Source organism: Lepisosteus platostomus, chromosome 11 (assembly GCF_059453375.1).
Source record: "Lepisosteus platostomus isolate fLepPlt1 chromosome 11, fLepPlt1.hap1, whole genome shotgun sequence".
In the NCBI taxonomy this organism is placed as follows: Eukaryota; Metazoa; Chordata; class Actinopteri; order Semionotiformes; family Lepisosteidae; genus Lepisosteus; species Lepisosteus platostomus.
This window is the reverse complement of record NC_142621.1, coordinates 26624173-26649106: the sequence shown is the minus strand read 5'-3', so window position 1 is coordinate 26649106 and position 24934 is coordinate 26624173. Positions and strand designations below refer to the sequence as shown.

The window sequence follows — 24934 nt, the reverse complement described above, 5'->3', positions numbered from 1 at the left end:
GCATGTCTCTGGGATGTTACTTGGAATTAAAACCCACAACACGCAGAATAAATGCCACACAGGGAGGTGCCCAAGGCTGGAGATAAACCATGGGCTTTGGAGATGCAGTGCTATAACCATGAATTGGAGGCACCAAACACTACCAGAATATGGTGTTTTGGCACCTCTGTAGCATATCTTGGCATAACCACCCTAGAGTAGATGCACAATATAAGAGGTGCCAACATACCACGATTATTGTGGTCACCGAGGATCCAAAGGTATTAGTTTAGGTTATTAATTTAAACCTATAGGTGCTCATCTTGGAAATACAACAAAATATAGCTGCAAGGTCAGTGTCAAGTCCGGAATTTGCATGAAGAAAAGTTCACCTTAAGAGGATGAATCCAAACATTCATTACTCCAGTACCTTTTTGTGCCTTCTAGCTCTGGTCTGATTCTTCAGCTGGGCCTGTCGCACCTCCCTCCGGGCATCTTCCTCTATTCTCATATGTAAAGCCCTTTCTCTGATTTTCCACATCTGTAGAGCCGTCAGTGAAAAGGCAAAGCCGATGAGAAACAGCAGAAAGCTAGATTGTGTTGAGCACAGAACAGCTACGCTACTAGATATTTATATTTATATGTCACCTGCTTATAGGTGGTACATTAAATATTGAGGAATCTGTTAGATCATGTGGAGCTGAATCTCTCCCCTTTTTACAATTTAGCAAATGAGGCCTTTGGGCATTTTTCAGCATATTAGGAGCATTCAGCAGCTGAATGTGGTCTGGGAAGCCCAAAGACAAAATAACTGGGAAAATAACATACCATACAGCAATGTACAGTGAGAATGTGAAAAAAAAACAAGAAACATGATTAAGCTGATGTAGAAAACCGATGAGGCTAAATACTGTATATTGATAATGCCGGTGATCTGAAAGCTGATAAATCAATGAAAGGGGTGAATAAACTATGTGTTTCAAAAGTGAGTTAAGCTACAGTGTGAAATGTAGGATTCATAAAAGCGTATGAAAAGTGTCTGAAGTCTAAGTGTGACAATACAGTAACATGATTCACTAAGGGTATCCACTCTGCAGAAATCTGTTCGGCTGGAAGAGGCGTATACACTATAAGGTGAGATAATTTTTTTAATGAGCATTTTGCAACATAAATGCTTAATTACTTGTCAGAAACACAACATCTTTTAAAACAGTTATGCTAGAGATCCTGTTATCTTTTGCTTGCTCCCCAATCATGCTGTATTTACAGAGGTGTCACAAGGTCACTTGCCAGAGTGGATATAAATGTCTCTAATCAGTTTAAGATGCAGAAGGAAACCAGCTATTAAAGATCTCCCATCCAGGTGATGACCAGGTGCAGCCCTGGGTCAAAATAAATCAAACTGTATTCTCATACCTCAGCCTGTCTGCATATCTCCTCTGTTTTCGGAGCTCCTGCCTGGTGCCTTCATAAACAACAACAGCAAAGAAAGCTTCATCCACAAGGCAATGTCAGACAGCAGCAGAGGAATTTGTGAATGTGGTATTTCCGTAGAGCAGATGTTCATCTTTTGGAAAACTTTGACTCAGTCAAGACTTCCACTTGCTTGCACAATTAATTAACTTAAGGCAAACCTTTACTTACAGTTGTATTCTTGACATCTAATGTTTCAACATAACAGTAAAATATTTACACATATTTACAGCGAAACAAAAAAAAATGTGATACAAATACAACAAATCAGGAATCCAAAAGGCAGGAACTTGCTGTTAAAGAGTGAGGAGCTTCCGTATGTTATTACCTGTCTCTGTTAGCCATAAACTGGTCTGAAATATTCTTGGATCCTTCCTCAAGGAGCCATTCCCTCACATCGGTGAAGCTGATATCCCTGGGAATCTCGTTCTGCTCCTGGAGCTCCAAGAACTTCTTCACTATTGTTTTCTGAAAGCCAGCACAGCCTTTTAATAGAGTGCCACACTCCCTTCATTGCAAGGTTCTCCTAAGCACTATTATAGCCGAGTGTGCACTTCAAAACCAACACTGACTTTTTCCATTAGATTTTTAATTTGAACTCACACCGATAGAATGTGTTTGCATATGTATAAGAGTGAAGGCTGAGCTACTGTAGTTTGTTGATCTAAACATTTCAATTTAAGATGTATATCTTGGATACAGTGGTTAACCTTGTTATCTCGCAACACTGGTGCCAGAGGCTCTATTCTGAGCCTGAGGTGATTTGTCTGTGTGGAGTTTGTATGGTCTCCCCATATTCACATGGGTTTTTCACGGTTTGCTCTGGTTTGCTCCCACAGTCAAAAGCCATACTATACTGGTAGAAAAAAAGGTTTCTAGGAAAATTGGTTCTAGAGTGAATTTGTGTCTGTGTGTCAAGGGTGTATTAATTCTGGTCAAGGGTGTATATCGTCTTAAGCCCGTTGCTTTCTGGGATAGGCCCCTGCTCCCTGCAGCCCTTAGATGAGGCGGTTAGATTAGATGACGTGGATGGAAAGGGATGGATGGAAGTTCAAGTCGTTTTTCAGCCTTGTCTGGCAAAGAAGACTTATAAATTCTGTTTTGGACTACACACAAAAGCTGCCTGTATTAACATGTGTTTGGAAAAATACATTTTTTTGCACTGAAAATGGATTAAAGTCTACAGAGCAGTACAGATAAGCAGTGAATGCTCCGATTCGGGTGGTACAATTAGTGGTTTTCCACAAAGAAAAACATCCAGATATATTGCCCAGCCTCAATGAATAAAAAAACTATCTTTTTTTAACTCTGTTATCGTGAACAGAGAAGACTACAAGGCGACCTGTTTCAAATATTCAAAATCCTCACAGTCAAGTCTGCTTGTTGAACGCTGACTTCTTTCAAGAAACAGCTGGATGAGACTCACAGACCAATTAGCAAGTAATTACCAAACAGGCTAAAGAGCTTCCTCTCATTCGTAACTTTTCTTATGATATGAAACCCATATCCTGCATGCTGAAAGGACTATATGGGCTATAAACAACACAAAGTATCATGAAAAGATGTACAGTATGGCTGAACTAACAAGAAGAAGCTAAAATAGGCTAGAGCAGTGACAAACATAAGCAACAACATCATCAGCGTCAAAACACTAAAACAGAAATGAGCTTCATAGCAATTAGAGAAGAAACTGAAAGAAAACATTGAAATTGATCCTTAGAATACAAACACAGTCAAGGTAGAGACTTCCTTGAAGATGACATGATGACAGCAGTATATTCAAAAGTGCATAATGGAGAGATCTTATGGAAGCCTTCATCTAGAAACGTTACTGATTGAGAGCTGGATAAAGGCAGAAGTCTATGATGAAGAGTCAGAATCAGATGGACGGTTGTTTAAAAACATCACACTTACCTGTTTAGTCACATAATTTTTGTCATACTGCAACTTCACATTGCTAAGGTAGTTATGATATTGATTGTATTCTTTCAAAGAGCAGAGGACCTGAAAACAGACAAAACATGTTTCAAGTACTGTCTAGGAGGTTAAATGTTTTTATTTTTATTTTACAAATCTAGAGCACAGTCAAGTACTCTGTGTTTGAATATTTATTGAGCATAAGGACTTTAGCACAAACCATAGGCCTGCTTTGATTACATCTACTATTACATGCTTTGATTACAACCAAAGGCCTGCCCACCGAATAACTCTATGCTGGAGTGCAGACATGAGTTAAATCACGCTACTGGAAACTATTACAGCTAAATGAGCTAGAACCTGGTCTATTTTTTTTTGACAACACCTCACTCCTTCACCATACCAAAAAAGCCTCATTCTTTGCACAAACTCCAAACAGCCTTACTTTCTTCTGCTCATTGATTAAGCCTCTGTTCTGCAGAGACTCCTGCATGCCCTTGCGATGGTAATAGGTGCGCAGGTGGGGGTCATGGAGGCTGTTGTACTTCGAATCCAAAAGGAAACCATGGGGATCAGTCAGAGTGAAGTCAGGAGATGGCTGGTGCAGCTGAAATAGAAGGTAAGTATTTTATTAAAACATGATATGTACAGGTAAACACAGATATGTATCCCCCTATGTTTCTGAACATAAAAATGAGAATGTTTTTTTTCTCCCCCCTCCGAAGGCGGTCGCCAGTTTCTTGGAAGACTACTCCAGAATCGCTGTTATCATTTTTTTCTACGTTCTTGAAAATCAAATTCCAATTTCTCAGTCATTGTAGCCAACTAAAAATATCTACATTGCAAAAAGACAGTAAGCACAATAAGCTTTAAGGCATACAGTACAGCTGAATTTCAATAATGTGATCAATATACTGCGTCTAGAAAAATATATAACCTTACTCCTGATGTTATATGCACAAAGATGTCAAGGGAAGACAGTTTGCTTACAGTTTAATCATTACAGCAACCACATTATACTAACACACACAGAAATGTGTTAATGTGTCCCAGGTATCATTTCATATTATACAATTTTACATGTTGGTTTACCCCTAAAAAGAAAGAAAACCATGAATAAACATGTCATTTTTTACAATTTAAATGTTTGGATTTAAATAAGAATAAATGTATTCATGCTTTTCATTTTAGGTTACACTTACTTTCTCCGAAAGAGCAGTCCTGCAAAATTGAGGTTTAGACCCTGGGATTAGCGGCAGTTTAGTGCCGACGGGTCTCTCCAACAGCTGCTGCTCTCCCTGCAGTGCATACAGCATGGTGTAGCAGCCCTGAAACACAGAACATAGCTATCGTACCTCACAGAACCACAGCCAAAACGCCAGAAAAAACAAGCAGAGCTGATGGCAGAAATGATTTCATCTGTCACAGAGTGAAATAAAATGGGTGTGGGGGCAACAGCAGGTATCAAGGACAATGTTGACTTTGCATAGAAGTTTGTATAGAATGACCAGTGACTTCAATGAGGGTGGTAATATGTGTCTTTCTTTGTTCTGGGGCTTCCTACTGATCAAAGATGCTATTGCAAACATTGTTAATTACCACACAGTTCAGAGAAGACACATGGCATGTCAAAACTGGCCTAGCCGAGCCTCAGACTGAGGAGGTGGATCTAGAACATAACAATTCTAGAAAATCTAGAATGTTCTAGAGCAATCTTACACCTGGCCATCTGTATATAGCCATTTGATCAATGAGCCCCAAGAAGTTAGCTCTGCTTACACCCAAAACTATCAACCCCCCCCCCCCCCCCCAAAGAAAGGTAGGGGGGCTTTAATAACCCCAGTGACAGAGCCAGAGCACACAGAAACAGAAGAAAAAGGAATAACCAATTTGTACCACAGCACCCAGGAGAGGGTTTGGACACCAGGGACTCTCTACAGTGAGCAAGGGAGGAAGGCTTTAGCATTGTCTTCCCCCCCTCTCTACTCAAAAAATTGACTCAGAGACAAATTGGGGGGCATATTAAAAAACAGACTCAGTCAGGACTGAGGAGGATCCCTAAGACTACACAGAGTTTCTTTGCTATGACAGAAGCAGGCACACCAGGTCTCCAACTGGGGCTGGGTTTGGGAGAATATTTGCAGTTGGACTTTTCCTTTGGAACTCTGGTTTTGGTAACTGGGGTCAAATGGGGCTCTTGAGCTGGTCTGCAATATGTTCTGTGAGTAAGTAAGTACCTCTGGTGGATAAGTTGTAATATTTGTTCTGTGGATTAGGCTATGATAGATACTGGAATTGCAAAGTACTGTAATACAAATGGAAATTATGTAGGATGACTTCTGGTCTGTGGATGCACTAGTGGTTCTGGAAGATAAAAATAACTTGTTGCTGGGGGAAAAGGTCTTTAGAATTGCTAGGTGGCATAATCAGCTACAAAACTAACTTTTAAAAGCAGTCCCTGCATTTAAAGGCCACGGTTCCTGACATATCTTTTTATAGATAGGTAAGAAGAGTTACCCTAGGGTGTTCAGAGGGCTAAATCAGTTCATAACATTCTTTTTTTTTTCTTCTGCACAAACGAGTTGATTCTCTAAGTCTGTTTAGAGTTTTAGATTGGGAAGGCATATTCTCACCCAAGACATCTTAAGAGAACAAAAGAAAAGTACAGTACGTATATTCCCATAAAATACAGAAAGGGTTAACAATAAATTATTAACCCACGATTTCAGAAATAGAACACATAGCTGGAATTTTAAAATCATGTTCCATTTATTTTACCTTCTAGAGCTTTTAAAACAGTATTAGAAATATTACTACGAGGTGTACGTTTTTACTGTTTTACAAAACCTTACATTTTAAAGCTAAACTAATGCTGATTTTTTTTTTAAATTCACTACCTAAAAGTTAAAATATATAAACGTATGGATAGTACACTCACAGCTCCAGATCCCGGTTTCTTTCTCTCCATTTTTATCCCTGATATCGTTCCATTAATCCATTAATTAATTAATCTATTTTGAAAACAAATCCGTCGTGTTCGTGAGCGGTAAAACTTTATTTTGTATAATACGGACTTGAGCATAAACCACGGTATAACCAAAATGTTGTCTATTACGTCAGATCTGCAAAGCAGTTGCCTTATCTGACGTATCCAGCGTGTACAAGTAAAGACGTCATTAAAAGCTGCAGCAGGGAAGCTACAGTATTCGTCCCTGTACGGACTTGTTTTTTTATATATATATTAATAATTAGGTTTTAATGAGAAAATCCAGACAAAAGGGCGATGTCCGATTTAATGTTTAATTTGAATGTCGCCATTCTAACTCAAAGCCTTCACGGTATCAAACCTGTGTGGTCACACGTCCCAAACAGTCTGGCTCTGCCAGTGGAGCCGAGAGACCCCAAAAATATAACACACGGTTTGCCTTTTAATAATTTACACCTCTAATCCTTTGGGATGGAAAAGAAGTGTAGAAATGCAATTTTAATTATGGTCAATTCTGGTATTGTAGCCATATATAGTTATACAGGTCTTGTCCTCAACAACTCAGGAGCTGGGTTCGAGCCAATGCAGTGAGGTACGAACTAGGGTGGGAGCGGCGAGGGCACAAGCCCTAGAACCCGAATCCGTTACAATAACAAAAGGACAGACAATGAAATATGGGCTATTTCGAACTCGCAAATGTGAGATATAAAGAGTTACTAAGTCAGAATTCAGAGTTGCTAAGTTGCAATTCTGAGATACCATAGCGCTTTTTTTTTTACTCCCTGGCGGAAACGGGCTTCCATAGAAAAGCCTGGAGTGCAAGTGTAATCCTTACTTAAGGGGAGCCGGCTTTTAGAACTGGCTATAGTTGCTCACGGACATAGCGTTGGCTTTATGAACTACAACTCCCATAACGCACTACTCAAGTTTACGTCACAGTCCCTATTCTGCCTGGCTGTGGTGACCTCTAGCGGGTCCCTCTCAGTTCTGGCAGCTTTACCGTTGATCTTGTGCACTCACCGGCGTGCGCAAGAGGAACTCATACACGGCTCCCTTTTTTAAAGTTTATTTTCTAAAAAATAGAAGAAAATAAGGGAGCGTTTCCAGAAATACGTACAAGTCAGGTTTACAGCAGGCTGGTAGCAAGAGTCTGACTCCTACCCTCGTACATGTTGTTTTCCCCTGTTTACTATAACACCATTTAAACGCGACACAACATAACAACTCAACTCACTAAGAAATTAACTCACAACACACAGACAGTTTTCATCTAGCGACTTAACACAGTTAGCTAACGAAGTTCAATTTCGTCTCTGAGAACCCGCAGAGCCCGAATACACTTTTGATACTCTTAAAACAAATATAAACGAGTAAACCTTAAACCGAAACTATGACATCAGTAAACATAAATTTACAGACCTTTTAAAAAAGCCTTATTACTTCAGATCTTACCTAACAGATTAGAAAGAACCATGGGAGAGAAAGTCAGGCGGACAGCAGGCTGGAAGCGAGGGTCTACCAGCCCGCACGAGGCGCTGTTCCCGATTCCCGTGCCCAGCTGCACATCACCTGGTTGCACAAGCTTGACTTTTCATTTTCATTACTATATTTTCAGGTTGTGTTTTTCATACCACTACCGAATAAAAAACATATTTTAGAGGAAGATGTCAGCTTGATTAAAAAATATTGCTCCTTAAGCCTAGTCCCTTACTGTACTAATTCTGCCACCTACTGGACAAGGTAATAAATAAAACAAGAAGAAAATCATAGAATATAACACCCACATTACAGGCCAGCCAAGTAAAGGGTGTAAGATGACCAGGGGAAGGGTCATTCATAACAGGTATTTTCAGAATGACCTAGTTAAAATACTAGATATGGACCTGAGCAAAATGGCTGCCAAAAAGAATAAGCTGACCCGTATATGGAAAGGGTCTACCCTGAGAAACAATGAGACACAGCTGAGCCGCATCAGGAACCGAAATATAAGTGCCCCGGAGGCAGTGAACAGGGAGAAAGATAGAGAGGAAATAGGTTTATGTGAAAGATCAGACTTAGGAATAATGGACTACTGAAGGGAGAAAAGGTTTATGGTTTATGGTTTATGGTTTATGGTTTATGGTTTATGGTTTATGGTTTATGGTTTGCGGATTGGGTTTATTACGGACTTTTGGAACTCGGATCGGAACAGGATTAAGAGAGCGGATTACGGACTGGATTTGGAAGATAGTTGGAGGAAGAAACGCCACGAAACTCAGGAAAGAAAAGTGTGGTGTGAGTAATATAATAATAATAATAAACTTTATTTTATATAGCGCCTTTAAAGGTGGCTTCTCAAAGCGCTTTACAGGATGACAATAACAATAAGAAGACTACAACAATAAATAAGAAAATTTCACAAGACAGGACACAATTATAATTACAACAATACAACAATAACAATAGAGGAGACCGTGGAAGATGGTATTAAGAAGAGCAGAGGGGTGAAGAATGGAACCAGTTAAGTAAAGGCTTTTCTGAAAAGGAGGGTTTTGAGTCTGGATTTGAAGGAGTTTAGAGAAGGTGACTCTCTAATATCCTTGGGCAAAGAGTTCCAGAGCTTGGGGGCATAGCAGGAGAAGGCCCTGTCGCCCATACAATGTAGACGGGCTTGGGGGACAGTAAGGAGGGCAGAATTTGAAGAGCGGAGGTTGCGAGGTGGGGAGTAGGGCGATAAAAGTTCAGACAGGTATTGAGGTGCCAAGCCATGTAAAGCCTTGTAGGTGAGCATGAGGATTTTAAAGTCTGCGCGGAATTTGACCGGAAGCCAGTGCAAGGACTCCAGGATAGGAGTAATGTGAACACTTGCACTAGACCTGGTCAGGATTCTGGCTGCTGAATTTTGGACATACTGCAGTACTTCTCTCATTTGCATAAACTTTCCCCCGGAGACACCACAAGGGATATCTGAAGGACTGAAAAGTGCACTGATTGTCACATTATCTAAGGTTGTCTTTTAAAATGTACTTGTATTCCATTAATAGCATCTATTGCATTGCCCGAGAAAATCAGAAATTACTGTATGTAAATTGTTGGAATTGGGTTCCTATGAAAAAGACTTGTGAAGAAACCCAGCTGGGACTCAAAACCCTTGGTATCTCTTCAGAAGAAGAGAATGCAATGTGCCCCAAGCAGTATGATTTTCGAAACACGGATTTAGTACCAGAAACCAATTTGTAGCTATTTTGTGACCCAGTGGTGAATAGCGGAGTTATTCCAAATCCACTAGATGGCGGTTCCTGACGGTTGAGTCCAGCGTTCTGCGCATGGGCAGTAGGGACTAAGAAGCAGTGAGTTACCGTTAAAAAGAACCCGTAACTTCTACAGAGTCGTAACGGTAAATACGGTGTCATTTCCCTAAATGAGTATAGAGGGGTATTTCATAGGATTGAGACAAGATTAGCAAGATGGATATTGGATTTTAACGGAGTACACTGAAGCAGTAGAGTATTTAGGCAACTACTCGGGCTGGGGATATCCGTTTATTGGTTTGTTAGTAATGGGTTTCACATGCTCCTTGTATTTTCTCTTCCTTCATTCTTTACAGGGACTTATGTTTAGCACCGTTTAAGAGTTCGCAATTGTAGGTATCGTACTAATTATCGTAATGTAGTTCTCGGTGAGGGCTGAGAGGTGAGCGGCTTATTTCTGAACGCGCTGCGTGAACCACTGCCGTATTTTGTGTATATAGGAATATCGTTATGTCTTTTTTTATTTTTTTTAAACCAGGAACATATCAGACCACATACTCGCCTAGAAATAAAGAACCCAAAATGTGTCCTGTGCTAATTATTCTTTGCCAGGCTACATTTATAAGAATCTTACGTCTTGTGTTTTAATTGTAATACAGTGTATTAAAATGTACAATGCTTTGGTTTTGGGAGAGAGGTAAGAAGGGAAAGCAAATGGAAGAAAAGTCCAGAATAGGCTTCTAGGCTGTGGAAAAATGAGAATAGAATATGACGTATTCCAAGGAGAAGTCGGGGAAAAATAAGACCTTAAAAGAAATCAGCCTATCACTGTTTGCTGGGAGAATGGATGAATCCTGTCTAATGCTCAGCTGACACCCTGTTAAAAGCAATAAAAGACAATGTTAGTCCTCCGTGGTTAACCTACATTTGTTGTTGCTTTAAAACGGATAACGATGGAAGAACTGAATGACATGGTGGCGTGGGTGGCAGTGTCCATTATCCGAGTGCTGCTCCCAGCCATCTCCCTGTATGATGAAAAGAGGAGCCGGAGGAGAGTCTCCTAATCACCTTGCCTCTGAATTGTGGATGGTGTTCTTGAATGTGTCAACTCTCCCTTATCGGCAAATAAGCCAAGAAGAAAGAATTCCCACCCCAGAGACTGTGCATCTTAATCATTCTGCAGACTCGGAGACTGACAGTGAGACTCTACAGGTTGTCTCTAAAAGCTTGACCCACTTTCACTGGATGTATTGAGTCAGTGTCAGTCTATGGTCTCCATATTAAATGAGATGTAAAGTCTCAAATTGTGCTTAATGAGTATGTTTTCTTTAGTGTTTTAATGATCCTTTCTGGTAACCGAATGGATGTAGTGTTTTTTGCATGGAATGCGCAGCAGCACTGTTTCAGGAGGGTATACAAAAGGTAAAATAGTTCATAGCTGAATGGATATGACTTAAAATTGCAGTGGTTTCCAGTACTAAAACTAGTGGTAAAAGGAAATAATTCTATAAAGGTAATGAAGGCTTGAATCCATCCATTTTCTAACTGCATTATCCAATACAGGGTTGCAGGAGAGCCAGAGGCAGGATTCACTCACACCAGGGACAATTTTCACAAAAGCCAATTACTTGAAGACAACCCAAGCAAACACCTGTAGAACATACAAGCCCCACGTCTGAGGATGAACTCATGGCCCCAGTGCTCTGAGACAGCACCACTGTGCCACTTCTTATGCTACTATATTCCAGTTAAATACCAGTGTTTACTGTTGCTTATTTTAGCCTGGAAGAGATGCATTATGATCATTTGATACTGGCAAATATTCTTGTAGCACAAGGAAAGCGGTGCAAACATATTTCCACTAGGGGGAACTGTCCAGCTTTGGCAACACAGTAAATTTATGGTATATACATTTATTATTTCTGGATGACCACTGTAAATATAATTTGTCTTCTATTTCCTAAAACAATTCAATATTTCCCACTGTACTGCATACAGTATTTAGCCTTTAGAATGTAATTTGCTCAATATTAGTCTGGAAGCATGTAGTTAATACGGTAGAGGTACTATCATTTAACAGCATTCATGAGATACATTCAAACAGAATATTAATTCCATTGGAAGAGGGCCAGGGGAAGGGTCATTTATAACTGGTATTTTCGTAACGAAACGCTGTCTATACTACTGTATAGACCTAGGCAAGATGGCCGCCACGGATACCCGGCTGACCAGCTGTTGGAAAAGATATATACGGCGAAACAATGAGACACAGGTGAGCTCCGTCAGGAAACGGAATAGAAATGCCACAGAAGCACTGAGCCGGGCAGAAGCTGGTAAGGTGAGAGCGTTTTGGAGGAACGAGAGATTTAGGAGTGTACTGGAAGGAATTTAAGAATAACGGACTACTGGATATGGGTTTGGGTTACGGCGCGGAGAAGTGTGGACATACGCATTTGGGAACTTAAGGATACTGGCAACGGATTGCGGAACGGATTTGGAGAGACATACGGACGAAGAACACAGAGGTTCAGTGTGGTGTGAGTTAAATCTCTTTTACACCCATTTCCCCCGGCGACGCCACACCATAGATTCAATTGAATCTTTCAAAGAGAACAACCATTTCCCTGCAAAATTAGGCTTTTCTCTGTCACTTCACAGGTGGCTCTGACAATCAGCTGCCGTTAAATTGTGGCTGGGGGCATCTGTTTCAATGGAGTTTGTACTCCCTCTTTAAGTGCGATATTAGAAATACATTTTTTTTGCTAAAAAACTGCTTTTTACAAATTAAAGATACGGCTATAAACTAATATGACGTTTTGGCTGTGAAGCCTTCTTCAGGTGTGTGGAGACACGTATATTTTTAGACGCATTTATTTAAAAAGTAAGAGCTTTTTTTTAAATGGTAAGAATGGTAAATTGTGCCATGTGAAGTTCATTTTTCAGTTTCCACTGTCTACATTCCCGGGCATGGCTTATATGTGGTTTAATATTTACCTATCGGATTAGCAAAGGGTAAAATAACACAATTGAAACAGGATGAGGAAATGTGCACACACTCCTCTGACATACTCATGAGAGAGAGTCTTTCCCCGCTTGACATGCTTTGAGCTTATAAAGAGAGATCACCCACTGGAGAAGAACACGACTGTGAGTGACATCACTGTGAGGTCACAGGCATTGAGCAGGTCAGTAAATCAAGACTTCAAGGGGAAACTCAATCCTACCCGACATTAGAGACATGTATGGCCTTTGACTTAAAAATCAGTAAATCATTAAGGAATGCTGGAAGGTTTAATAGACTTAAGATATTCTTACCAGGTCGAAACACCAGCACGACACTGTAACCTTATTCATTATAAAAATGTGACCATAAACTCTTTTAAACTGTACAGGCCTATTACAAAGCCAGTCGAAGTGGACAGCTCCACAGAGTAAACGGTCATATAATCCAGTGCTTCTAGTTGATCAATAATGTAGTAACTGTACTGTATATGAAGATGTGGTGATTGTTTTTATTTAACCTTATCCACCTGTTGCATAGGTTGTCTTGTGTTTTGCAATACGTAGTCTGTGGTGTTATTGATTTAGCTAGTAAAAATATATATATTATTCATCCATTGTGTGGTTTCTGCGTAAAAAAAAAAAACCCGCATCCACAGAAACAAAAATCACAGATATGTGCCGAACAGGACTACTAGTATCAAAATGTCAGCGTCCATTTTTGTGCTTGATATGAACTGCCTAATGGGGCCACAGGAATAATGGAAGGCAGGTCATATCCAGCACTTTTATTACAAACAAGCCTTTAAAGAAACACAAACAGAATGTACTTTTATGATTTGAAATATTTGTATATCGCCTCAGCAAAAATAATTTGACTTCCCCCCCCTATTTTCAGTACATATCCTTTCCAAATACATTTTACTTTTGCTATTAAGGTCAGTAGTGAATAGTTTAGGAACATGTAAAGGTTTATTCCATGCTGAAAAAAGAAAAGAAACATTTCAGCTGTAGAGTCTTCTTCAGGTGTCCGTTCCCGTTTCTTTTCTTCTCCTTTGCGGCCTACGCGTGTTGACGCACTACCTACTTGAGCTACTGCAGAGTTTTCTTACATATTACTTACCACCATTTGCTTTGACTTGGAAAAACTATGCAGTATCTTTTGAAAACAGCCCTTTCTTGTTCGTCTATTTCTGCCAGCCACGTGTTACTGGCAGTCCTCAAATGTGTCAACTACCGCGAGGAAGGCCTTCCACACTCCAGGCCTGCTTGTGCACACAGCCCCGCCTCCTCTTCTCCTTTGCCTGATCTCTCGGTTCGTGTTCACGATGCAGGTCCAGTGCTGACCCCCACCCTTCGTCACACACCACTTGGAGTGGTCCACCATGATGCCGAAAGGCCTGGCCTCTGGCAGCTGCATAGTCTTCACGTTGTACACCTTGTGCGCCACAGAGCAATTCGACGGCAGAGGCCGATGAAGCTTCCCCCAGCTTTTGGCAAAGAAGTCGTCTCCTAAATAGTTAACCAGCAAACCTGAGTAGAGATCTGAAACGGAACAGAGTCACAGGTTCCCTGTAAGAATCTGTCCCAGACACACTTTCTACCCAACCAAAAACAGGAAGTGCACTTGCTACCAAAACGTCAAACTGGAACCGAGAACAAGTGAATGTGTATTTCTTCCCCCCCTCTCTGAATGCTGTACTGTATTGGTTGCTACCCAGAACGTTCTTTTTTAAATCAGCACCACCAATATACAGTAGATCAAGTGTGAAGTGTGACATATTGCTTTTGAAGGGCAGTGTTTGAAACTTACTGGATTGTTCCTTTTCTACATAACCTTTTTTTAAATGTATTTAAATGACAACCGTTTCCAATAACCTTTAAAGTAACAGCAGAATGAGATCCTTGGATCAATTAATCAATTTCTTTTCAAAACTAGTTGAGATTAATGGAACAAACTGCACATGTTATTTAAGTCCTGGTTCCTTTCAAGAAACAGCAGGATGAGATCCTTGAATTAACTACTAAGAAATTAGCTAAATGGGCCAAATGTAACCTCTCGTGTTCTTAGGTATTAAATGGTATCTAAAGAAGCTACACAAGTTATATTTTTATCCTTTCTTATGTTTAAATCAACATACCAAGAGAAAAACATTTGATTTAAATTGTTGTATAAATAAAAGATTGAAATATTCTATTAATCAATTTGTTCAAGAATTGGGCTTTACAGGATGTTAATAAAGCACCTACAAACTACCTCAGACACAAATCCTAAACCTAAATTACTACTGAATATAAATTGATGCTTTACTAACATCCCATAAAATCTCTTTTGAAAGAAAGCGATGCTATGAAACCTTAAATCTAAAGTGTAACCGCAGAAACATGTAGGAAAGTTCAGTTGCCAGCTGGCAGATTGAGAAAGTTTCACCAAAACAAAGTATGCTTTTTTATATAAATACATCTTCAATTGGGAAAGGCTTTGAGTAAAAATAAACTGGATATTGTTCCACAAAATCTTTGTGAGAAAGTGGGTCTTGCTGGCTAGAAACAGCCAACATACAATAGAGTTAGACTTTGTAAAAATTAAATAAATTCAGATTCTGAGAGGCTCAATAAGTGCTTGTTCAGAGTAAATCAGACATTGTTGTCCAAGTTTCAGCAGTGATACATAATTCACTGAATACCAACACCAACAGGGTTGGACACTTTGGGATATCCAAGCGATCTCAAACGCGTCCGATAACTGCAACCTCTATGACCAGCTGGGCACCAGTGCTCTTGTACTGTTGTCAGTGAAAGAAAAACCATTAGTACAACTTATGCCAACTCTGACACTTAGCATCACTGTGGGGCTGTTAAGCACATATTTTGAAGAAATAAGTACATTTGTCATCTCTTCCAAGCTGGTACAGGTCTGGAACTGTGATAATTAATTTGTGATTTTAAAATATAGAGGCATGCAAAAAATTAACTATTGATCCCAAATATCTAAAATGAGAAAAATAGCTGATGTGACATTTTCACTTCCCAGGAACAAACTGCAATAATGAAGCACAGAGATTCTTTATGGATCATGGCAACTGTGTTGTTCAATATTGTTTCTGTATTTTGAATTGGAGAATAGTTTCTAAAGAAGCGATCAGTTGGGAAACAAACGTGATCAATAGACTTTACTGATTTTTTTTCTGAAGACTCTAGCTCTGCCTTGAGTGGTGCTCACCGTCATTAAATCTAGAGTATTTTGCAAAGCTGGTGAAAGTTTACCCTGCTAAAGATGTCAGGGGCAGCTGCTTAAACCAAGGCTCTTTCCTGGGATAGCATGTTCTCTGAGCCACACACTGAAGGTCTCTGTGGAAGGTTTGGGGGACGTGATAGTCAAAAGAGTAAACATGGATATACTGGAGTTGCACAGCTGTAGAGACAAGAATGAAAAATAACCAAGAGTAGGCATGGCATTTTCATACATCCAGGTCAAATGCCCCCTTTCTTTTTCCATTAGTCTGGAGAGTTTCCTTTATTTATTTTCACTTGTTAAACTATCCTCCAAGTTCTAAAATGTTGACATACATTTTCAGCAGCCACAATACACATCATTTAGATTTAATTAGAAAGTCTAAGACTATTTTGGTATTTATTTTCATCTGTATACACAATGAGGTGTAAGTCTATTAGTGTCCACCTATTCTCAGGGTTATATTAAGCTTGCATATGAAATTGAACCACCAACAGAAAATAACAGAATAGACTGGTTTTTGCCCACAGGTAAATTTAGAATAGGAAAAGAAAAGGTGCTCCAAACCAGAACAAGAATGCAAATAACCAATACTTGAATCTTAAAATCTGGAAAAATTGTACCAAAGGCTTTCAGAAAGTGATAGACAGCTGTGATGTCAATGCCATGGACATACTAAAGCTCAGCTATCAAACTTGTTCAAGAAAAGGTTCACACAGCTGTATGTACATGTGAACGCCTACCTATGTCCTTGAAGGTGCTGTATGTGTAAGTCCCGCAGAAGAAGGTCTGTGTATTTTCATGCCCACTGGAGGGCAAGAATGATGTAGAATGATTTTTCACATCTGGAAGTTCTGGGGTGCTGTGAACCAGCCACACTCCTGTCTGTAACATCACAATCCCTGAAAAAGGTCACACAAGATATATTCAAATCTCTTATCGTTTTTGATCCGTCTGGTTTTTCAGTTTCAATGTTTTTAAAGGACAAGTCTGCTCTTTTTGAACAGAGTCCATTATCAAGCCTGCTTCCAGCTGACGAAGTCAATTAATCAATTAAGTTCAAGAATCAAACGAACTGTATAATTGATCAAACTAAACAAAAAATCTTCTATTTTGGGCTAGTTTTCAGTTCTCTTAATCTGACTTTTGGCTTTTTTGTCCAACCGAATTAAACTGAACATACTTCATGGCCAAAAGTCAGATTAAGAGAATTGAAAACCACAGTCCAAAATAGGACTATTCTTAATCCTATTAATTGTTTTCATTTCTTTTCAACTGACAATTGGCCATGAAGTATGTACATTTATCTCTTAATCTCAACAATTTAATTTACTGTATTCATTTAGAAATGGGCTACTGTAAATTCAATTCAATAGAGCCCACAACAAGCATCTTTAGTTTTGTTTTACCCAGCAGATGAATTTATTATAAACATCAGTATTATATTGACTTACAGAAGTGTTTTTAAACTCAGTGATTTTCACCAGGAGAAAAAGCTTTGAAGGCAACAGATTAGTTCTTAGCTTATGTGATGCCTCAGTCAAAGAAATGTAAAGGGGAAAAAAAATAATGAACAAAAACAAGATGGAAATATATACTTTAAAGCTTTATGATTCAAGTTTTAAAACCAGAAAACACAGAAAGCTGGTGTTGGTATTCTAAAGACACAGTATATACTTCGGACGTGCCATCATGTCTTGACCATACACAGGAAATCCTAAAATAAATGTTTTCTACTGAATCAATGATTTGGACAACATCTGCAGAATCACACGTGTAAATGTTCTACCCTGAAATAGTGTAAATGTTAAAATATTTTATTTTAGATATATATAAAATGAACAATTCACATCCTGCATATGTAGCAAACATTGCACTTGGCTTTAATCATAGGAATAAGCAAGCAAACCCAGCAAGTATTACAGATACAATTCTATTGTTTGTTGTGCTGTCTATGATGTTTTTTCCCCCCCATTTTCTGTGTCCTTCTGTCTTGTACATTATAAAATGTTACTTACCTTAAAGTTTGTATTTGTATTGCACAAAAGGCTTTTGAATTATAAGAGAAACTTGTGAAAATTAACAAATCGAAAAGACAATGTATATCCTGACCTCACTTTCTGGGAGATGACACAAATAATAAATAAAGGTTTCTTACCTTTTTATGAATGTAGGACAAAAAAGGCTGCAAAGTCTGCCCCACTGCACTCTTGGAGTCATTCACCAATTTCTTCCCATATACCCAGCCATTGGTATGGTCATCCATGTAGAGGTATCGCAGACCTCTTCCTTCATCGTGGTCTGGCAGCTTATACAGAAGAAACCTGTATGATTCCAAAAACACATAAAAGAGTATCACATCCTGTATACTGCTCTAGAACTGTGACACTGTACAATGTGTCCTGGGTGTTGGACAGTGTTAACTGTTGAGATCACTAGAAAATAAAAAGGGCACTTAAACAATACTAGTGTCTGTTGCCAGTCTGTGGGTGCACTGGTGCTTCTGGGAGATGAACAGAACCTGTGGCAAGAGAAGAAGGGTCAAGCAGCCTTGATCATTTCTAGGTGATGTAGTGGCCTACAAAGCAAAAATAGCTCTTGTTTTTAGGGGTCCCCCATGTTTGACATGAGCATTGTGGCAAAACTGGAATAATCTTATGTGATTAGAGCTCATTTTCTGCATTTTAAACCAGCAGAGCTCTGTAGAACTGAACTGCAGCAGTTGACAAAGAGTCAACAGTTGACTAAAAGAAGCGAGGCAAGGCAAGCATCTCACAAACATTACTCTCCTCAAGAATACATTCTGGTGAATCGTTTCAAAACGAACTATTGAAAGGAAAAAAAAAAACTTTCAAATCCAATAGTAATTTTTTTATGACAAAAAAATCAGACGTTGTACCCTGGATTTACAGATGCAGCCATTCAAAGTGCGCGGCACAGGCACGTACCGGGGGTAATTGGCTACGTCATCGCGCATCGTGACGCGAGATGATGCAAAATACCGCGGTACGTGATTGGTTGACCGACGGGCACTCGTGGTGCGTTGATCGGTCGTAGAAAGATTTAAATGTCTTTACTGTGCCAGTTTAAGTATTGAATATTTATATGGAATTTTACCACTGAAGGGAAATCTTAGTAGCTGAGCATAAAAAGAATAGGAGCATACTGTAACGTGTGTGAAGGCCATAAATGATATTAATTTTGGAACATAAACATACAGTATATGGCTGGTCTCGGTACTAAACAATACACACCAGTATTTTTTCTCCCTAAACATTTTAAGCTTCGAAGTCTTTAACTAATGTGATACTGGAGTCAACAAGCATACTTTTAGAATTTGATTAAAAGGGAATATAATATGGAATTGTGTATCTAAAGAAATTAATAAAGATATCATTATATTCATATACCGCAACACAAGAATAGTACACACTGTACATTGTCTGTTGATAATGTTTCTGTAGTGCTTTTTCAGCACTCTGCATATGACCTTGCCGGTGGCGCTGTGGGTTAGGTTCCTGACTCCCACTCTGATCGAATTTAAGTAATTTTAATAACAATGAATAGTCACCTATGCGTTACAATATAAACATTTATATTGATTTAAATCACGTTTTGATTTAAATCGCAAACGCGGGTTTAAATACATGTTTTTTGATTCACAATCAGACAAATGCAACATAAATTGATATCTTTGTCTTCTAAGTATCTTAATAAACTTTCAGCATAGCTTTCTCCCCGTTTAGATTTATTTTTTCTTGGGACCTTGGGATCAAATGTGGAAAGATTATATTGTAACCATTTTTATTTTTTAAATACATTTTAGAAAAGTGTATTCTATACTAAAAAGCTGTACACCACCTCCTATAAAGATACATATTGTAATACTTTCGGGTTCGGATAGGACAGACACAAGAACTCAGACTTGCGGAGTCAAAGCAAGTTAAAGCCTTGATTTTATATATCACCTTTAAAAGTGGCATCTCAAAGCAAAGTAAATACCCAACACTGATTGTACCCATCTGTCCCCATTGTACCCAGAGAGCACAGCCAGGACAGACAGGCAAATAAGATACACTCCACAGACATTCACAACAGCGAAATATCATAAAACGTTTGCACATGTAGTTTAATTATTTGTTTTTCAGGAAGTTAAAAAAACACTTGAATTACTTATCCAGTCTCTCGAAATAAAATTATTTTTCAAGCAATGCAACTAACGTCAGGCAACGTGTTTTTTTTAATCCAACATTGACAGCCACATCTTAAATCTTGTCAGTCAGTTCTTTTTTCTCTATTTGAATTGTGGCGATTCAAACAACCTGGGATAACAAGTGGTCTCAAAGTCACCTAGCTCACAGAGCTTCAACAACAGATGACAATTCCCTTAGTCCTTCCTTAGTCTTCCTGAAATTGTCAGATTATGAGTGAATAAAAGCATTTTATTAAAAACGTTTTAATCGCGTATCTAAGGAACTAGCAGTATAACCTTGTTCATGCACAAACAGTGGCATGTGACATTATTAATTTGGGTGTCTCCTCTTGCCAGAAAGCTCTAAATTGCATTTTGAGTGCGGTTTTTGACTTTTTTTAAATTGCAACCCATAAATAAAGCTGATACTGTTTAGACTTTTAATTATTTTAAACTGTATTACAGCAGCACAATGCACAATGCAACGTAGATCGCTATCTTTGTCTTCTGCGTAATAATGTTCACCTCTCTGTCCAGCAAATTAACAATAGTAATAATAATGAACTTTATTGTATATGGCGCCTTTAAAGGTGGCTCCTCAAAGCGCTTTACAGGATAAAAACAATAACAACAATAGTGTCAGGCTGGGCAAACGATTTTTTTATAGAAATACAAAATGAGATATAATGATGTGTTCCTGTTTAGACATTAACGAGTACAGCCCCCCTCTCTGCGGGAGTGCTGGCTGTGACGAATTAAACCGGTTTCACAGGTATTTTCAAAGTAGAAGGGGACAAGATTTCCAGCGAAAGACACCTCCCCCCCTCCAAAAGTACAGTACTTACTAGTTAAGAAAGCTAGGCTACTCAATGAAATCGCTTTAACATGCTAATACGTTGGTGTAACAGTCCGGGCGTGGCAAGCTTGTAATGTCAACCCGACATTTACGGCGAAAGGAACCCTTCTTTCACTGGAAGACAATGAACATATTCTAGCCCTAAATGAATTAATAGCAAATATGGTTTACATAAAAGACATTTTTCCAAGAAAGTTTAGCCTTTGTCACTAATGAAACCACTAAATAAAGACATAAATATAGAAATCTTAAGATTTTTAAAATACATGACTTTGCTAAACTTATTTAAAAATAAAAACGATTACAAAGGCCAGCGGAGAGAGACAACAGGGGAGGGATGTTGGTTTTACATAAGGGGCGGGGCTATGGAAATTAGGTCTGTTTGGGAATGTGGAGTTACATGTTCTGGCTGTTTGTGAATTATCGTTATTGAGTATAGAGTGTTGATGTATTGATTTTGTGTAATGCTGTATGTTGAAAATTGGATTTTGAGGAGGGTTTAGTTTTGCATAAGGGGCAGGCTATGCTAATTGTAGGAATTTGAGAGAGTTTTTGGTTTGTATTACAAATAATTCGTACTAGATATTGAGATTTGTTGTTGTTTTGTTGAGATTTAACTCCGCAAATCTGAGTTCGTGTCCGTCCTATCTGAGCCCGAAAGTATTACAATATGTATCTTTATAGCAGGTGGTGTACAGCTTTTTAGTATAGATTACACTTTTCTAAAATGTATTTAAAAAATAAAATGATTAAAATCTAATCTTTCCACGTTTGATCCCAAGAAAAATAAATCTAAACAGAGAGAAAGCTATGCTGAAAGTTTATTAAGATACTTAGAAGACAAAGATATCAATTTATGTTGCACTTGTCTGATTGTGAATAAAAAAACACATAAATTTAAACCCTCGTTTGCGATTTAAATCAGTATAAATGTTTATATTGTAACGCATAGGTGACTATTCATTGTTTATTAAAATGACTTAAATTCGATCATGTTGTGATATTTAGAAATATAAAAGTCAATTAATTGTCCATAATATTGCTATTCTATTTTTTCAAAGAAATGTCGCAATACACGAATATAATCATATCGTTACATCAGAAATTGAGAACAGTTCTTCTGAGGAACTGAAAAGAGACTCCCATCTTGAAAACAGTTCTGAAATCAAACCACTCAGTGTCCCTGTAGAACCGTTGAATATTGAACCGGTTTCCTCAGTTGGGCTCCAGGAAATGTCTATGGCTAAATCAACAGAATCACTTAATATGACTTTAGTGTGTACTGAGACTGTGGAAAACATCATAACACAGCTGCTATTGCAGATATACCCTACTTTGATAAAAGAGGAAACTTCTACAGAAATCCCAGGGAAGATGTCTGTGTCTTTGCTGAGTCAGATAGCTGTGGACCTCTTTGACAGTGTGTTGCAGGACTTGTCCGAAAAACAGGAGATAACAGTTGTGAAACAGGATAATGATGTGTTTCATGAACCACACAAGATTCAGCAGGTTGCTAGCTCTGTTCACAATGAATTGCTGTGCCAAACTGGATCCCAACAGGTTCTACAGAAAGCTGTAGCCACCAGAAATGAGACAGTGGTCAAAACCATAATCAGTTCTATGGTGACCAACATTTCCAAGCTGACACATTCAGCTTCCCGATGTTCATCCCTTTCACCAGAGACCAGTATTAGCAGAGAAGCAAGTGAGATCGTTGATGAGGTGAGGGGTGATACTAACATAACTAGTGAGCACAACAAAGAGGCAATACCCAGTCCTCAGTTTTCTGAAGTTTCTCTTGTTTCTTCTGAAATAGTACATGGAATCACACATAATCTGCTAAAGGAAATTCAGCTAAACTGTTCCAGCCCTGAGTCCAGTACTCCTCAAGCTGCCATTGATATGGAAACCCGGAGCACTGAGCAGCTCATGTGCACCAAAATGGACCAGTTAGAACCTTCACCTGTTATTTGTCGAACAGTCAGAAGTAAAAAACGACAGTCTTCTATGACAAAGTTTCCAAAAGGCTTTTCTCCAACAGTCCCAAGTGGTTTTGAAAACAGTTTCCAGCCAGAAGACACTATGGATAAGCCCTGCTCATCACGTTCCCTAAGAGAAGCTGTTGGTGTGACACCTTGTTAGCTTCTGAGACACGAGAGAAGCCTGGAGATTATCTGGTTCAAAGAGTCCAGGATCTAGAAGGAGTACAGCAGTGTAAGGCTTTAGGGAAGAAAAGCTCCTCGAGGCCAGACTGTATTAAAACACGACTTCTGGAGTCCTCTTAGCATGATGTGGTTGATGAGGTATGACCAACAGTTCCAAACCTGTAAAAATTTCTCTTATGAAAGTAGGATGGACCTGTTCTGTACCTAATTAACAGACATTTGTGTAGAAAGTACTGGAAAATGGAACTTTTATTTTGTAAATATGATGATAGTTATGTTGTGCATTTTCCTTTACAATAAAACTACAAATCCAGATTTGTTTTCCCTAATACTGTGTAACATCTCAGAAATATCCCTACTGTCAGTTCATAGCATACGTTCTAAACTCACGTGTCTCTGGATGTCAGCTTTATCACTTTCTTATTCAATTAGTACAAGAGCAATCAGGTGAGTTAATGCTACTATAGAGAGACTTGCTCAAAGTATTGTCTACATTTCCAAACTGATGTCTGCATCATAAAAAAAACTGAGATGCATTATTTTCTATACATGCAATTGTAAACATTCACATTGGTTTATTATTTTATATTTCATTGTCTGCCTTTATTCCAGTGTTAACGTCAGTGCTAAAAACATATACACACCCCATAATCCTTATCTTCTTTTCAGTAAGAGAAGTGTTACTTGTTTTGATTTACACTGAACAATCACTGAACTGTAACTTTTTGTTTTTTTGTGACAGGAGTTGCCCGGACACTCATCTTGGTATGTGTACAATCCCAGCCTTAATAAGGACAAAAATCTCAGTCCAGCCCAAAGCAAGAGTGGTCTGCGCATTGACATAGCAAAACATTACAGGACCCCAATGCAACTGACCAAAACTCTAAGAGCGAAGGGCTTCTCTCGCACAGCAACATCCCCTTTGCAGTTAATATGCCGGATGAAGATGTGAATGTGAGCCAGAAAGTCAAGAAACATCCTTTGAAAAAGTTTGGCTCCATGATAAAGCATAAGATCATGGGTAATAGGTCAAAAGACGTCAGAATTCAGAATGAAACAAATCCATCTTTGGAAAAGTTAAGAGCCCAGGGAACATCCAGTGGACGTGGGAGCTGTGAAAGCTTTGGACCATTTAAAGTGCCTGATGAGTACAACAAGCCTCAAAAACACAAGGTATGGATTAGTTACCCAAACTTTAATTATTAACTTGGACATTGTATTTTTAATATTAGCACTACAGAAATTATTTGAATAGAATGCTCATTTGTACATCAAATAACATTCTAGAAGACATTCCTATTAATTGCAATCAACAAGAATAGCAACTGCTACTGTATGGTGGCCAATGCTGAATGTTCTGTATGAATAATGACTACAAATTTATCAAGATCAATACAGTACGTAACAGTTCAAGTATAATAGCTGTGGAAGAAATATTCCTAAATTGTTTTCTTTGTGTGCTCATAGTTCTTCAAAAAAAGTTTTTAGTTTGGACAGATTCAGTAGGAATAAGCCTCAGAACACTCCATATGGTGAGTATTTAGTTTGTGACTTGGATTTTATTTTGTGTAGCACATTAGTGACAAGTGTGGTTCAGAATTAGACATTGGATGGAATTTATGTAGAATGGGGGAATTCATCCTAAATTTAGAAATCTTTAAAAAACAAACTGATTTGTATACAAATTGGCCTTGGTGTTCTGCAAACGTCAAGTTTTATTGACTCTGCTACCTCCATAGGAATGGTGAGGCAGAACTCTAAACTCCACTCTGATCAAGTGGTTACCTGTGCACCTCTACTCTTACCTGATCTCTCTTCTTCTAAATAGTCCATTGTCCAGTGCATCAATCTTTGGCAGTCCTATTCAACAGTACTCTATTTTCTCCATTTTCAGTGCCCTC

The 24934-nt window shown here is 38.7% G+C and overlaps 1 long non-coding RNA gene across 3 annotated transcripts; it reads right to left on the bottom strand.

Annotated features, from left to right (window-relative positions):
- Positions 1–13358: 13358 nt before the first annotated feature.
- Positions 13359–18659, bottom strand: LOC148652302 (uncharacterized). 3 transcript variants are annotated; one of them, XR_015925277.1, is made up of 4 exons: positions 17979–18659; positions 16564–16722; positions 15853–16000; positions 13359–15371 (listed from the first exon to the last, which is right to left on the bottom strand). It is a non-coding gene; the product is annotated as an uncharacterized LOC148652302 (long non-coding RNA). The 3 variants fall into 3 exon arrangements; XR_015925275.1 differs by having other exon boundaries at positions 13359–14130; positions 15809–16000; positions 17979–18648; XR_015925276.1 differs by lacking the exon at positions 17979–18659 and adding an exon at positions 17839–17890 and having other exon boundaries at positions 13359–14130; positions 15809–16000.
- Between the last annotated feature and the right edge of the window lie 6275 nt (positions 18660–24934).